At 37.9% G+C, this 12,919-nt stretch overlaps 1 protein-coding gene across 1 annotated transcript in view; it reads left to right on the top strand.

The window, feature by feature from the left end:
- The first annotated feature begins 7,161 nt into the window (after window positions 1-7,161).
- LOC130917635 (serine/threonine-protein kinase PAK 4-like) overlaps window positions 7,162-12,919 on the top strand; it is a 56,965-nt gene continuing 51,207 nt past the window's right edge. The window contains exon 1 of the mRNA XM_057839234.1: window positions 7,162-7,320. The gene's annotated coding sequence lies outside the window, so the exon portion shown is untranslated. The remainder of the gene's footprint in view (window positions 7,321-12,919) is intronic.

Genomic DNA, 12,919 nt, shown 5'->3' on the forward strand with positions numbered 1-12,919 from the left:
TGAACACTGCGTGGCGGTGTTTCGCAGTTGGAAACGGAAATCGAAAATTCTAATTAAAACATTAGTCACACGATTAATACTTAACCCATGCCATGAATTATCACCTTTTGCTGAGCCTGTAGCAAAAAAGAAAATGACATTCCAACAGGAGCAGCCTCATCGTTGAAGAGTATATGAAAAATTCAAACTGAAAATCAAACAAAAGGTCATGTTGAGCCTCTTTTTCCGGCCCTCATTATGCAATAATGTTTAGTTTCCTGCGCGCACTCTTGATGTTTTTGATGTATTCTATGTGGAGGTTTCCAGGCTTATGTAACAGCAAAAGCATGCTGGAACAAGACGGAACCCAAAGTAACCTGCAGAGACGTCCGTCTCCAAAACTCGCATGAGTTTAGAAAGACACTTGGAAGGGAATTTCATGGCAAAAGTAAGTATATTTTTCTACCTCTTTGTGCAATATTTTATTATGTGATTGCAAATTTTTCACTAATAGATTTTCTAATATATTTTTCTCTCCTATATTTTTCAGTCTAATTAAAAAAAAAACCAAAAAAAAAAAACCAAATTATTTGTAATTTGTCGTAACTTTGAAATTGTTGAATGTTAAGACCGTAACTGATAAAGTAATCGGTTATCGTTTTTCGCAAATGTGCTTCATATTTTTTTCCTTTGTTAGCATAAATTTTTACTTAAAGTATAGTTTTCTGATATTTGTGTATTTCTATCCAAATTTTTTCATGTGTTTGTCCTATTTTTTTATTTGTTCTATTTTTCCCTTATTTTTTTACCTTTCACCTGGCGGAAAACACAGACAAGGCTGAAATGTTGCGCCCCTGTTTAAAATAAAGTGCTGTAATTTAGGCCAAAAGAACTGCTGTGTTTGATAGAACAATATGTCCATATGCTGCCATAGCAGATTGATGACCATTAAGCCCCCAAACTATTTATAATTTGTCCATTTTACCGTGGAAACCATAAGCGGATTTTATGGGGGGGAGGCCCCCACCTGGTGTCCGAAAAGTGTCATTACATGTAATTGACTTTCCTATAGACCCTACCCACGTGACGTCACAACTCCCCTCTCCTGAATGGTACCGCCCACTTGTCCGTCAAAAGATAGTGTTAACCTGTTACGGCTACTATTTACGGCGTGTTTTTCTGCTCCTTAACATTAATAATCAAAATGGTGAAGGCGTGTGTGGCTGTTGGTTGCACTAACAGAGAAGATGGAAGGAGAGACTTGAAGTTTTACCGTATTCCGAGGGATCCAAAGAGGAGAGCGAAATGGACGGCTGCAATTCGACGTGAAAACTGGACACCAAAAAATCACCACAGACTATGTAGTAGTCATTTTATATCCGGTAAGATGCATTTAATATATATTTAGAGGGTTTTGGCCTGACAACCACAATTAAGATCATTGCTAGGCTAATCGCCGACAACATACGACGTAGTACGACATAGTTTCAAATTCAAGATGTTTGTGACTTCCCTTTCTTCCACCATCGTTATTTTTTGAATAATATTTAGCTGGTACCAAGTGAAAGAAACTGGCCTCGTCTACGGGGCTGACAAATAACCACAATTAAGACCATTGCTAGGCTAATCGCCGACAACATACGACGTAGTACGACATAGTTTCAAATTCAAGATGTTTGTGACTTCCCTTTCTTCCACCATCATTATTTTTTGAATAATATTTAGCTGGTACCAAGTGAAAGAAACTGGCCTCGTCTACGGGGCTGACAAATAACCACAATTAAGATCATTGCTAGGCTAATCGCCGACAACATACACGTATGTATGTAGTGGGAGTGCTGTCGCTAATCCATATAAACATTAAAAGCCCTAGCTCCATTGACAAATGACATGAAATACATTAGACTTGACAGTGGATGTTAGCAAGAACAAAAGATTTTGAATTGAAAATTTCGTAACTCACCTTCCGAGCACAAGATTCCTGCCGAATTTTCGTGTACGAGGACCTGTTTCACCCAACCAGCAACGTAGCATTTATAAGCCTCCAAGCTCTTAAAGTTTTTCAAACTTTCGTGAGAATAGGTTGATTTTGTGTGGACAAGATAGTTGTAAATATCAGGGTCAGGCAGAGACGGCGAAGGCAGCCGGTCAAAAATAATCGATTTAGGCATCAAATATGGATCTGGCGACTGTACAGAACGAAGCTTTTCCACATAACGCCTTTTATGCAACACATCCAGTGAGTTTACGGCATCAGAAAGCACCGGGTCTTCCATGAAATGCATTTTAAATTCCGCCATCAATTGAAAACAATGCTAATACAGAGTCAAAATGACGGACAAGTGGGCGGAACCATACAGCGAGCACGTGGTTTTGTGACGTAGGTGGGTAGGGTCTATAGACCACAGGCGTCAAACCGATTCCAGAAAGGGCCTAGTGGGTGCAGGTTTGCTTTCCAACTAATGAAGAGGACACCTTTTAGATCTTTTACATGTGTAATCAGTTAAACTTTGTCAGGTGCTGCTTGTTTCAGCAGGAAGTTCATTGGTCAAACTCTCTGCGTGTTATCGGTTGGAACAAAATCCAGCACCCACTAGGCCCTTTCTGGAATCGGTTTGACACCTGTGCTATAGACCCTACTCACCGACGTCACAGAATGACGTGTCGTTGTATCCGGCCGCCATATAGACCCTACTCACGTGACGTCACAGCCACGCCCCCGCGCCATGTTGTCCGTATACTCGTCATGTTAATGCATTAGCGCTTCGTAAATTCCTCCTGTTATGGCGTGTTTTTCTGCTCGTTAACATTAATAATCAAAATGGTGAAGTCGTGTGTGGCGGTCGGTTGCAAAAACAGAGAAGATAGACGGAGAGACTTGAAGTTTTACCGTATTCCGAGAGTCCCGGAGAGGAGAGGGAGATTGACTGCTGCAATTCGACGAGAAAACTGGGCTCCAAACGACTACCACAGATTATGTTGTAGTCATTGTATATCTGGTAAGATGCATTTAATATATATTTAGAGGGTTTTGGGCTGACAAGCACAATTAAGATCATTGCTAGGCTAATCGCCGACAACATACACTCAGACGTTGTGAATGAACTACCTGAAAATATATAATTATAAGGGGATAATAAGACAGTTGTCATACAATTAATTTACAATTTCACTATTGAGGTCAAAAGCCAAAAAATAAATTCAACTAGGGACAATCTGGAGTAGTGCTATCGCAATTCATATTTATTACATATTATATATATATATGTAGTGAGAGTGCTATCGCTAAACCATATAAACATTAAAAGCCCTAGCTCCATTGACAAATGACATGAAATACATTAGACTTGACAGTGGATGTTAGCAAGAACAAAAGATTTTGAATTGAAAATTTCGTAACTCACCTTCCCGAGCACAAAATAGATTCCTGCCGAATTTTCGTGGACGAGGACCTGTTTCACCCAACCGGCAACGAAGTATTTATAAGCCTCCAAGCTCTTAGAGTTTTTCAAACTTTCGTGAGAATAGGCTGATTTTGTGTGGACAAGATAGTTGTAAATATCAGGGTAGCTAGCAGATGTCAGGCAAAGACGGCAAAGACAGCGGGTCGAAAAACATTGATTTAGGCATCAAATATGGATCTGGCGAATGGATAAACTGAAGCTTTTCCACATAACGCCTTTTATGCAACGCATCCAATGAGTTTACAGCGTCAGATAACACCGGGGCTTCCATGAATTGCTCTATAACTTGCGCGACTAATTGAAAACAATGAGAATAAGTCTAAAAAATACGGACAATATGGTGGCCGGATACAGCGACACGTCATTTTGTGATGTAGGTGAGTAGGGTCTATTGTCCGTCTCTGTTTAGCCCTATTCTCAATGGTTTCAATTAGTCGTTCAGTTTATAGAGCAATTCATGGAAGCCCCAGTGCTTTCAGACGCTGTAAACTCATTGGATGCGTTGCATAAAAGGCGTTATGTGGAAAAGCTTCAGTCTATCCATTCGCCAGATCCATATTTGATGCCTAAATCGATATTTTTCGACCCGCTGTCTTCGCCCTCTCTGCCTGACATCTGCTACCCTGATATCTACAACTATCTTGCCCACACAAAATCAGCCTATTCTAAGAGCAGCACTCTAAGCAACATTACCCCGTGTGATTTCTAAAATGGCGACAATAAAAAAAAAAAAAAAAAGTTGACTGCGATGGCCGACGCTTCAAGGATAGGTGGATATTGGACTATTTCTTCAATAAAACACGCAACAACTGTGTCTGCCTCATTTGGAAAGAGAAAGTCGCTGTTTTCAAAGAGTTCGATGTGACGCAATATTACCAAACAAGACACGCTGACATGTACAACATTACAGGGACGATATACGCAGCAACTTGAAGCTAGTTTAATTCCACAGCAGCAGTATTTCGCAAGAGCCCGAGTGTCGAAAGAGAACGCCACAAAGACGAGACTGTTGAAATTATGAATTAAAAAAAATAATAAAGCAAATGTGACACACAGAAGGGCTTGCTAAAATTTGTTTAAATATATTGTTCTATGTAAATCAGCCAAGGTAGCACCCCGCATTTTTACCACACCAAATCTGGCCCCCTTTGCAAAAGGTTTGGACACACCTGTTTAACTGATGATCCGTAGCCAGCTTCTTTCACTTGGTACCAGCTAAATATTATTCAAAATGTAATGATGGTGGAAGAAATAAGCATCTTGAATTTGAAACTGTATGTTGTCGGCGATTAGCCTAGCAATGATCTTAATTGTGGTTGTCAGCCCAAAACCCTCTAAATATATATTACATGCATTTTACCAGATATAAAATGACTACTCCATAATCTGTGGTAATCGTTTGGAGCCCAGTTTTCTCGTCGAATTGCAGCAGTCCATCTCGCTCTCCTCTCCGGGTCTCTCGGAATACGGTAGAACTTCAAGTCTCTCCGTCTATCTTCTCTGTTACTGCAACCAACCGCCACACACGCCTTCACCATTATGATTATTAATGTTAACGAGCAGAAAAACACGCCATAATAGGAGGAATTTACGTAGCGGTAATGCGTATACACGACGAGTAGACGGACAACATGGCGCGGAGGCGTGGTTGTGACGTCATGTGAGTAGGGTCTATACATATAAAAGTTGAAAAGCAATAAAACTGCAAAAAAAAACGAATGAAATGAACAAAGATATATATTTTTATAATGGGTCCAAATTATTTTTCGAGCACCTTAGACGGTCATTTGCTTTGCATATAAATTAAAAAAAAAAAGTTTTATTTAAAAAAAAAAAAAAAAAAAAAAAATTCAAAAATGATTTTTTTCTTTGACAGAAAATATTTTTTTTGATTGAAGCAACTTTTTGGAGGGATTGAAAGATTTAGACAAAAATGTCCTAATCATAATATGGTCCAAACACAAAAAGGATTGCTTCAATCAAAGAAAACTTTTTCAATGAAAAATTAAGTGTTCAAATGCAAATTTTTCAATCTCAAATATTTTTCCGCATTCGAAAACTTTTTATATGATATAAATTTTTCTTTTTTTGATTGAAGTGATTTTTCATTTTGAAAATCTATATTTTTTTTAAGCAACTTATTTTATTACAGTTTTATTGCTTTAAGTTTTAAAGCAATAAAACTGCAACAAAAATGAATGAAATGAACAAAAAAATATATTTTTATAATGGGTCAAAATTATTTTTGGAGCACCTTAGATGGTCATTTGCTTTGCATATAATTCCCCCCCCCCCCCCCCCCCCCAAAAAAAAAAAATAGAAAAAAATTATTTTAAAAAATTATTTTTTTCTTTGATCGAAAATATTTTTATTGATTGAAGCAACTTTTTTGGGGGGGATTGAATGATTTAGACACAAATGTCCTAATCATAATGTGGCCCCAACACAAAAAGGATTGCTTCAATCCAAGAAAACTTTTTCAATGAAAAATTTAGTGTTCAAATGCAAATTTTTCAATCTCAAATATTTTTTGCATTCAAAAACTTTTTCTATGATTGAAAGTTTTCTTTTTTTGATTGAAGTGATTTTCTTTTTGAAATTCTATATTTTTTGAAGCAACTTATTTTTTTGAATGAATAATAAAAACAAAAATGTCCTAGCCAAAATGTGGCCCAAAAACAAATCAACATTACTTCAATCAAAAAAAGTTGCTTCAATCAAAAAAAAAACAAAAAAACTTGACTATCATAAAATAAAAAATAAAAAACCTATCAAAGAAAAATCGCTTTCACATGCATTTTTTTCTTTGTTTCAAATTTATTTTTGCATTCAATCACATTTTTTTTAATTGAATAATTTTATTTCATATAATATTAATTTTGTTTTTGGTTGAATAATAAAGACACAAATCTACCTCCATATGGCTCCGCCCAGGGGATACAATTTTTGACTGGGGTAACTACATTGGCACGACACCGGCGGGCATACCATATTCAATGGATGACAAGTATTGCCTAAGCAGCCTGATTTAGAATTCCCCTCAAGAATGATGGGAAACAAAAAACACTCATTATCAACTTATGATTATAAATATTCTTGTAAGTTAATTTTATTGCTGACACTACGTTTCGGGGTCATCAACATGTTGTGCCCCCCTGCCCCAAAAGTCAAACTCCGCCTATGCTGAAAACCCCCGTATACAGACATTGTGCAACCGCTTTTGTTTCAACCTGGCCACAAAAAGAAGGTAAGTAATCATATTCATTAATCGAAATGTCTGTCATTTTTAGCTTAGAATCATGAATTGATGTCTAGTTGAAAAAAAAAACAACTTTAGGATTTTATTCTCTTGCATATTTTAAACTTTTATTTTAAGAGGGGTGCAAAAGCAGAAACTGCTTTTTCAGCTTTATCTGTGTTTTCCGCCATATATATTTTCCATGTTTTACCCAAATAGTTCTGTATTTATCATCTATTCATCTTCAATTGTTTTTTTTTGGACGTACACTATTTTCTGTTTTAGCATTTTTGTGCCCTGCCCCTTAAAAATAATCATTTTCCGTATAGGTACATTTCTTTTTAGTTTTTTTTTTTCTTCCTTATTACCGGTAATAGTTTTATTTTTTCTAAATGACGTAACGTCGTAAAGTCGAAACAGTATATCGATACTAACCATCGATAACTACGCTGTTGCCATGACAGCAGCTCCGCAGTTTCCCGGATGTAGTCTCTCCTGCCCCCTCCTGACACTTCCAACATGGCGTCGGCAAAGTGAGACTTCGGGCTAATAGTTTGTTCTCGGCTCTTTAAAAAGTCACCGCGGGGCTCTTTCGCACTTTTTGCGTGGCCACGGACGGTTCACTGGGAATCTTACGTGGTGAGTAAGATTCTTTTTTACTCATAAAACCGCAACTTTATCTTCTTAGTATGTCCTAGTTTGATTTGAAAAAAGGGGGCGCTTTTATACGTTTGCCTGCTAGCTGTTGCTAACGTTAGCCTTCTACTTCGAGGAGGACACTTTCTCGCTCACTTTTACGTAGTTTATGCCTAGCTATAAAGTCACGAAAAGTGCTTTAGGAATGACGGGCAAATGTTCTCAAGTGGGTTTAATGTATTCGATAAAATAGACAAAACACTTCCTGGTAGGAAGAGTTGTCGGACCAATAGAATTGCAGCGTTTCAATTTCGACGAGGGGTAATAGCTAGGCTAAATGCTAAAATCTTCCTCTTCCTGTATGTGCGCGTGCGTGTGTGTAGATTCACGAAATAAGGGGATTTCGACCCCGACATATTTGGCGTTCATGTATGATGCATTTATTAACTAGGGACTATATACTGGAGTGTTTCAGAAGTCAAGAAAGTTGGGAAATCCCATCCAAATTGTCTTCCTTTCAAGTTGATCCGACACTTTTCGGTCTTAGACTGTAGTACTGCTGCATCTGAAGTAGGGGTGTGACAAAATATCGAAATAGTGATTTTTCGTGATACTTTGTATCCCAAAAGGTTATCGATATGCCCCTGCCATGAATCAAGATATCGTTTTAAAAAGGTGTCAATGTCTAAAAATAAAAAAATTAAAGGGAACCAACAAATTGCTACCAAAATCTTCCACCATAATAGTGTCTCGGTTAAAGTGCCTGTGACACGAAAAAGCATGTTTATTTCATAATACACGCGGTATTTTATGCTCCTGAATGAAATGGACCGCTTGGATGTGTGTGGAAGCGATCGCTATATTTATTTAGTTTTTTTAATCCCCCGCCATGAAAATGAGTGACTTCCGGCAACAGTCTCTAGTTGAGAAAGAGGGCGCTGTGATGTGTACGGTAGACGGCATCCTCTTCACTATACAGCATACTGTTGTGTATGAGGACGGAGGATTCAGCTGATTTTGCGGATTAATACGTTTATTTTTCGCATCACGCCAGCCAAACGGCTGCAGAAAAATCATTCTGTATGAGGTAGAGGCGTCTGCGCCTTTTTGGAGTTTCAAAAGGTTCCCATTCACTGTGGATATTGGCCAAAACAAGCCCTACTACTGTGGGACCATGGGACTTACGAGGAAGTGAGTAAACATCGTGTTTTGTATTATGTCAAATACTGGGATAATTTTAATACGGAGGTGGCTTGCATTTTGTGGCTGACATGCTCCTCGTCCACTCCGCCGCCGACCGGCACATGCCCCCGCCGGGCGAGCACTATACTTGGCTTTTGCCCTCTTGGTGTGCTCGGTGTTCTGTCAAATTTTCCACCCGATCAGAAATTGCAACTTTTTGTTAAAAATAGCCGCAAATACAGCGATTACGAAGTAAACACTAGAGGCGTGCGAAATTTCCGATTCTTAGATTATTCGCGATTCGGCCGTGGAAGATTCAAGAACGATTCAAATCCAAATTCCGATTATTGAATTATACCAGGTAAAGCAGAACTAAAACACAGTCAGCGTGGTCTTCAGGAAGCAATGAGGTCCGGACCGAGAGCAAATATAATGTTCACCTCATGACATGAGATAAAAAAAACAAAAATACCTGACTGCGGCTGACAGCTGGTTCAAACAACGCCCAGTTGCTAGTTGCTACAAACATATGACCACATACGGCTACAGTAGATATCACATTTATGCAGAACTAGATTCTAAATGACAGACGACTGCGGTTTTAGAACATATAAAAAGAACTAGATGCAAAACGACAGGCTTGTTGCCGCGTTGTAAACAGCCGCCATCTTAAAGCAGTAGACTTCTCTCGAAGGCTCTGTTGTAGCCAACCTAATTAACTTTTTATCTAAAATACTCCTAAATCGGCTGAATCTTGTATTGAATCTATCTTTCATTGATGAAAAAGTTTTAAAACTTTGACAAAAGTAGACAGAAGGGAAATTATGGAATAATGGGAGCAATTTTAACAACTGTAACAGTTGATTCACAACATTAAATTAATTGAATGTAGTTTAAAGCTGCTGATACAGAATGGGGACTTGAATATTTTATTTAATGTTTTTAACTGTTAACTTGATACTTAAAGAGTTTGGGTTAGCCTAATAGGATTTTTAAACTATTTTGGAACTAATGTACAAAAATTTAAAAGGGCGGGTTTGGGTGTCATCAATAATCGATTTATAATCGAATCGGAGCCTCTGAATCGTAATCGAATCGTTAGGTACCTAAAGATTCCCACCGCTAGTAAACACTGCAAACTTTTTTTTAAATAAAGGACGACTCACTCGGTTCGGGTTAACATGTCGGCTAGCTGTCACGCCTCTTGGTTTGTTTACATTCTCCGAACCCAGGGAAGGGAAATGACATAGCCCGATTTAGGTGGGATAAAATATCGTTCGGGAGGTGCGACAGTAAAGGTGAAGTCGACAGTTTTGACCATTATGGAGTAATTTTGCCATGTCATCTTGAATAAATGCATTTTTATTATTTCATATTCCATTTAGCACAAGACTGTTATTTGTCATGACCATCCAATTTATTTAGCTAAAAATATTGGAGTAGAGCGACTGAAACAATGACATTTTGAGGCTCTCTTCGTCACGTTTTCATCGTTCTGAATAATTCCCCCTCAACAGGCTGACTGGTCCTTCTCAAGCCATTTATTTAGCTATTGGGGAAAAATACTTGTATAAAAAGAATATCATGTAAAAATATTGGAGTAGAGAGACTGAACTTTCTTTGTTTTCCTCGTTGTGAGTAATTCCCCCTCAATGGGCTGCATACTAAATCAGATAAATTCGTGCCTCCACTGACGTCATCCACCTGTTGGGGACGCTAGAGCCCTGTAATGGTAGGCGTGGCTAACCGGCAGATTAAAACACTAATGTCTCATCATCTGCGCTTTGCTAAATTGTTTTATATCGTCGAATCGTCTCAAAATATGATTGTAATTCACATAATAATCCTATTTAAGACTTTTTTTTTCTCCTGTCGTATGCACTCTAACTCTAAGGCTGCACTGACGGCGCACGACGCCCAATCCATTTAGACTGGGAACGTTCGTTCATTCCAAACCAGAGCATTCACAGTCGTTCTGTCTGATTTTCAGGGCATTTACAGGTCACTTGCGGTTCATTTTAGGGCATTTACAGGTCATTTCCTGTTGAGTTTGAGTCATTGCCTATACATTTGGGTGATTCCCAGGTCACTTCATGTTCTGCAACTCAAAATAAACAGGAAGTGACCTATAAAATACCCCCAAATCAACAGGAAGTAACTGGAAATCAACAGGTACATGAACTTAAATGGCCCAAAATGACTTCATTGCCTGGCATTGGCTGCCACTGATGGCCATAGACGTAGGCCTGTCGCGATAAGAAATTTTAGTGTGCGATAATTATTCTCATAAATTATTGCAATACGCGATATTATTGCGCCCCCCCAATTTTTTTTTTAACCAATTTACAATAACACAGTGAGAATACAGTATATATTAATAGATCAAGTACACCCATTTAAACGCGATATTTACTCTTAAATTCAAAAATACTTTTTAAGATATCACAACTACAAACAATAGACCATGCCTCTTAAGTAAAAAACAGCAATATTGATACCGCACAGAAACACAGAATAAATAAAATGTGTTTAAAAAAAAAAAAAAATTGCACTTAAGCATTTAAGCAAATGAAAACTTTTCCCGTCATAGCTTCTGCAATGGTGTTCCATAGGGATGAAACGATACAGTTAAGTCATGGTTTGGTACGATTTTTAATATGGGGGACACGATTTTCGACCCGATTCAATACATTTAATGCTCTGGGGGAAAAAAAAAAAAAACAATTATATTTTTTGTTTCTTTTTTTTTGTTTTGTTTTTTGTTTTTTTTTAACGAGCAAACGAGCAAAAATTAAATTGCCATCATATAAACATGCATTTTAGTGCATAATATTTATGTGCTTACCAGGGGTCGCGTTAACCGAATATTTTCCGTCGTTGACCGGTTTTTTAAAACGGTGATGGAAAAAACTGAAGTCCATCCGTCATTTTGACAGGCTGCAATTCACACCCCAGACCACAGGGTGGCGAGTGAGCATATTAATTAGCTATTGTCTCTCTTGATGCATGACGTCGTTGGCCTTACTCGGAAAAATGTCAAGGCAACTGAGTGTTTGCCTGGCACGGCCAGACTGTTCTCCCTGTATTTTTCAAACACTGAGAGAAAAGTCTGGGACACAGCCTCTCGAGTAGGTCCAAAATCAATCGACGAATCAGATTTGTTTATTTGCGTGACGTGTTCTTCACGAGCAACGTCACTCTTGCGCGCCGAAAATCGTCTCTACAACAACACGGATGGCGGGAGAGCCGAGAATATTTTCCAATCCGCGGTAAATTCAGTTTTAAATGAGCTAAAACACATCGACACGAGACATTGACAACAGTCTGTCTCACGCTAGCCATGTTGAATAAACTCCGTTCTCCTCGTATGTTTACTTCCACGCGCAAGTCCCTCGTCCTGCCCTCGTCGCTTTGGTAACGGCACGTCTGCCCGTCGCTGATTGGTGCACTCCGCTGTCTGTTTGCCTCTTGTTAAGCTTGTTCGGACAGAATATTAATTAAAAATGAATGAAAACTAAATACTATTCAATATGTCATTATTATCATTTTAAAAATGTAAGTGACGGGTAAAAAGTAGATTATGACCGGATTTTTATGACACTGTCAGTCAAAATGACAGACAACGAAAAAGTCTAGCGCAACCTCTGGTGCTTACTATCCTACTGATCTGAAAAATTTTTGTATAAAAGTGCTGGGAACAATCTTTACTGTTTGTAAAGTGAGGCAGGGCACACTGTTGATTGCTACAGCTCTCTTAGCAGCTAGGTTTACTACATGAGCAAGACATCGTATTTGTGGTCCGAATCCATACTGAATTAACAATATTTGCAACATTATCTATAGTCACTGGTATGGATTGATTTGGCCTTCTTAACTTCCATTCAGTCGTGACTAGGGCTGCAGCTATCGAATATTTTAGTAATCGAGTAATCGACTGAAAATTCTATCGATTAATCGAGTAATCGGATAAAACAAATATATTTTTAGGTGAAGAGCAATTATACATATACATGAGAAAACAAGACATTTCATCTAATCTTGAACCATTTTCAGTCAATCAATGTCTTTATTTTCGTTGTATATTGTTGAAAACAGCCAACAATTGCATCTCAGGTGTAACTAGAATTAAAAAAAAGACTAATTCACTGCTTTCACTCAAAAAAACTTTTAGATCTTATTAATATATATATATATATCTTACCTAAAAATGCCGTTACGCCTGATAACACACATCACTTAAAAGTTAGGATTTTTTCCCACGTGTTTCAATTGAATTTCTCTTTGTGTCAAGCCATTTTTAAGTTCTAGTTAAGTTTTAAGTTAGTCTAAACTGTAAGTCCTGATAGGATTTTGAGTTTTTGCTGTGTTCAAAATAAATGTATGATACAGGCTGTATTGGAGCACATTAGGGACCAGTGCT

The sequence above is a fragment of the Corythoichthys intestinalis genome, chromosome 6 (assembly GCF_030265065.1).
Source record: "Corythoichthys intestinalis isolate RoL2023-P3 chromosome 6, ASM3026506v1, whole genome shotgun sequence".
NCBI lineage: Eukaryota > Metazoa > Chordata > Actinopteri > Syngnathiformes > Syngnathidae > Corythoichthys > Corythoichthys intestinalis.